The following is a 4,926-nucleotide window of genomic DNA, read 5'->3' on the forward strand; positions in this document are numbered from 1 at the left end:
GGGAAGAAGGGCAAGTTTAGTCCTCGGTACATTGGTCTATTTGAGGTTTTAAGGAGAGTAGGTGAGGTGGCTTATAGGCTTGCTTTACCACCCAACTTGTCGGGAATTCATCTGGTGTTTTATGTTTTCATGCTTTAGAAGTATCATGAGGATCAGTCGCATGTGCTAGATTATAGTTCGGTGCAGTTGGATGAGAATTTAGCTAATGAGGAGGAACTAGTGGCCATTTTGGCTAGGCAGATTCGGAAGCTGAGGTCGAAGGGCATTGCATCGATGAATGTTAAATGGAGATATCAACCGGTCGAGTAGGCGACTTGGGAGATAAAGCATGATATGCGGAGCACATATCCTCATCTTTTTAGCATTCCAGGTATGTTTCTAAACTCGTTCGAGGACAAACGTTTGTTTAAGAGGGGGAGAACGTAATGATTTGGCCGGTTATTTTATGTATTTGAGCCATGTTACCCTATTTTATTCTTCCCGTAGGTGTGTTTGTGGTTTTGTGACTTGAAGGGGTGGTTGGTTTGGCTTCCAGAAGGTTTGGGAGTGAATTGAGACATTTAGTCTCATTTTGAAAGCTTAAATTGTAAGAGTTGATCAAGGTTTGAATTTTGTGAAAACGACCTTGGAATAGTGTTTTTATGGTTCAAATATATTTGTATGGTAATTTTGGACTTATTCGTATGTTCGGAATTGAATTTGGAGGTTCCTAGGATGTTTTGGTGCTATTTGGCGAAAGTTGGCAATTTGAAGTTTGGGAGAGTTCTTAAGTTTGACCGAGGGTTGACTTTGAGGCTATTGGATTCGGATTGTTGTTTTAAAAGTTAGGATATGTTCATTTTTCATTTGGGACTTGTGTCCAAAGTTTGGGTTCATTCCGAATTGGTTAGGCTTGAATCAGACGCTTTGTTTGAAATTTGGAATTTGATGAACTTAAGTGAAGCTCAACATGTGTTTTGATCGTCGATTCTTGGTTTTATTGTTATTCGTTGTGTTTGAACATTTGGATAAGTTTGGATTAGGTATTGAAACTTGTTTTCATGATTATACAGGGTCACGGGGGTTCGGGTGTGGTTCGCAGTGGTTTCGCACCATTTTCCCCTTGTTTTGGATCGCTGGTTTCTGGTGTAGAGGGGCTTCTTTGCGATCGCGGAGGGAGGCTCGTGATCGCGGAGTGCAAATATTACCCATCGCGTTCGCGGGAGAAGGTTCGTGTTCGCTGAGGGATAGGATTTGCTACTTCACGTTCGCGCTCAGAAGACACGTTCGCGATGACTAGTGGTTGGGCAGGAGGTTTGCCTTCGCGATTGGGGGTGTGAGGCCGCGTTCACGTAAACATAGCTGGTGTAGTGGTCAAATTCGCGGGGTGCTTTCGTGTTCATGAAGGAGAGTTTCTAGCTGAGTATTTTTTTGCCTTCGTAATCGCGATGTTGGACCCGCGATCGTGATGCACAGGCCTGGGCAGACTGCTTAAATGAGAATTTCGGGACTTTTACCCACTTTATCATATTTTGAGCCCTAGACTTCGAGAGTGGGTGACTTTGAGAAGCTATTTAACTACGTCATTGGAGGTAAGCAATTTACACTTGGATTTCACTTTATATCATGAATTTCTACACCTAAAAGCTTGGATTTTAAAGTGAAATTTGGGAATTTTTGGCAAAACTTTTGGAAAGTGAATAATTACGATTTGAACCCCGAATTAGAATCGATTTTGGATGAAACTTACATGTTTGGACTTGTATTGGAATAGGTGTTCAGGATTTGTGAGTTTTGTCGGGTAGCGAGCTGGGTTGACATTTTGATTGACTTTGTGTATATGATTAAAGATTCAATCTTTATTGTTTGGGTTCGATTTCCATGACTTTGTTTGACATTGTTTGGTTGTATTTGACTAGATTTGAGCCGTTTGGAGTTGGATTTTTTAGGATTTCATATTTTTGGGGATTTTTAGGCTATCGGGTGGAGGTAAGTCTCTTGGCTAACCTTGTTAAGAGGGAAACCCCTAGGATTTGACTTAATTGCTATTTGTTTAAGATATTGGGGTGGTGGATATACGTGGTGGCGAGCTTATATGCACTTACCGAGTTTATATCATGACCGGAGTAGAATAGGAATGTTATATGCCTTGTTTTGACTATGTGCCCATTTGATTCATGATCTCTAATTCATGTTAGAAATCATGTCGAGGTTTATGATTAATTACGAAGGGATGGAAACTTATCCTTGATATGTTGAATTCTTAAATTGTCCATAGTCACATAGATATTCCATGAGCACATATCCGTACGATTTCTATTAAGTTTTTGTGCACCTTTAATCTATAATTCTTAAGCATATGCATACATTTTGAATAAGGACACTTGATTTGGACTGAGAATTTTGACAAGAAAGGTAAAGTGTACAGATGAGATACAGTTATGGCACATTGGACATGATGATCGGATATTGATTTAAGAGTGGTGCTATTATGCTCCTCTTTGCACTTGGATTTAGATTCGTCCCTCCGGAGTCAGGTGATAACCCGTATTACTTTGGTCCCTATAAGCATGGTTGGTGCATGTATTTTGTACAGGGTTGATACATAGATTTTGTATCGGAATATGTTGATACATGGATGGTGTATAGTGGTACATGGATCTTGTACCGGTTTGAGCATGCATTCACATTATTTACTCATGTAGAAAAATTCATTTAACTGTTAATTGTTACTTGACATCCTTATATGCTAATTGGGAGTCACATTGCTCTGTTAATTGAGCATGCCATCTTGTATTACTATATCTAAGCAGCATTTTGGTTAATTCTATACTGGAAAGCATGCTTAATTCCTTTCAACTGTTGATATCTCTGATTCTTATTATTTATGGCATTATCTACTATTTCAATTGTTAATTCTATTACTATACCAGTGTGGTAAGTATTCAGAAGCATCAAGCCTCGCCACTACTTCTTTAAGATTAGACTTGATACTTACTAGGTACCGATTGCGGTGTATTTATACTACGCTTCTGCATATCTTTTTGTGCAGGTCTTCAGGTGGGTCCTAGAAGAGCTTCCTGATTGAGCTTGGTTGACCTCACGAAGACTTAGGATGAGCTGCACTTCATGGATCTACTTCGCAGTTCCCGAATTCCTGTTCCTTTGTTATTCATGTCTATTTATACTTCAAACAATTGGTTATGTATACATACGTGCTCTTATTTTCGTATATTGCTCGTGTACTTGTGCCACCTAGTCTTGGGTGGTTGTACCATATTCACCGTGTTTAGGCCATGTTTTGGTTGTATCGGCTATTATTACTGTTTTGAGACTACTTCCATCTTTAATTATTATATATCTCTAATTAATGAAAATAGACTATATTTGTTGATTGTGAGTTGGCTTGCTTAGAAGTTCGGCTAGGCTCCATCACAGCCTTGAGGTGGGATTTTGGTTCGTAACAATTGTATGGGGTAGAGTGTTGGCTAATTAAGAACTCACATGTTCAGGAGATAAAAGTAGCAAAAATAAAGATGTTGAGATAAATGTTTTGGAATACTATGAAAGATATGATTAGGAATAAAGGTATACAGGGCAAAGTGGGAGTGGACTACATGGTGGACAAGATGAGAGAAGTGAGACTGAGATGGATCAGCCGTATGAAGAGGAGATGCACAGGTGCCCCAGTGAGGAGGTGTGAAAGGTTGGCAATAATAGGTCTAACGAGAGGTAGAGGTAGGCCAAAAAAGTATTGGGGTAAGGTGATTAGACAGGACATGGTACATCTTCAATTTACTGAGGACATGACCTTAGATAGGAGGGTATGAAGGTCGAGAATTAGGGTAGAAGGTTAGTCGGTAGTCGAGGAGTGATATATCACTTTCCTGTGGAGAGGCATGGTGACAGTTTGGAGCACCTTATTTGCTCCTCCTTCTACTATCAGTAGTATTAGTATTATTCTCGTACTATCCTATTCTGCAATTTCTTATATTATCTGTTATTTCTTTTGTGTTGGCTATATAAACAAAGTGCTAAAAATATAGAATCTAAACTAGATGTGTAGGGCCCTCGCGATGCGAGCCCCATCACATTCTCCCCTAGGTTGTCGCCATTCCATGTAACGAAAAACCTTACTGGTCTGCACATCTAGTGTAATTGTTTGCTGGTTTTTCAATTTAAAATCTCTCGAATACCTCAAAACTTACTTAAGCACCTAGGACCCCTCCTGATCATCACGACTAGTCCAAATACCCTATATGGACTTGTCCAAAGGCTCAAAGCATGAAGCAAAATGCAATAACACAGAAATGAGGACTCATATTAAACTTAAGAATCTTAAGGTTCTAACTTTCATGCAATAGTGCCAAAATGGTCCTGAGCCCCTCGGATCCTAATCCGAACATACGTACAAATCCAAAAATATTATATAAACTTATTAGAAGCTTCAAACCATGAACCAAAGTGTATATAATGCAATGTAGGGGTAAGGTTGCTATTTTTAGCTTTTAAACATTCCAAATGGCCAATTTGTGATCCAAAACCTTCTCGAACCCTTCGGGACCCGCAGAATCATAAAACACCAAATGATCCTACTAAAAATCCTAACTTAGGTAATAGAGTTTTAAACTAAAAACTACAGGTTGGGTCATTACATTTCTAAGCCTAAGGACCAAATAACTGGCATGTTTACTAAAATTTAGAACGGACCAAAAAGAAAATAAGTTCATGAAATGAAAGTACTAGTAAGCAATAGCAACGCTTGACTTCACTTGCACGGTTCAAAGAATGCAAATATGAGGCGTAGGGTCTAGGTAATGTTATTACTGCCTACGTTATCTGAAAATACACGTCTAATTGACCAACCCAGATATGAACTCACTTTTGAGAATTTAAATGCAAATTGAAGAGCTCCTAATAGAATTGCCTTCCTATAGTAGAATCAAA

The sequence above is a fragment of the Nicotiana tomentosiformis genome, chromosome 3 (assembly GCF_000390325.3).
Source record: "Nicotiana tomentosiformis chromosome 3, ASM39032v3, whole genome shotgun sequence".
Lineage (NCBI taxonomy): Eukaryota > Viridiplantae > Streptophyta > Magnoliopsida > Solanales > Solanaceae > Nicotiana > Nicotiana tomentosiformis.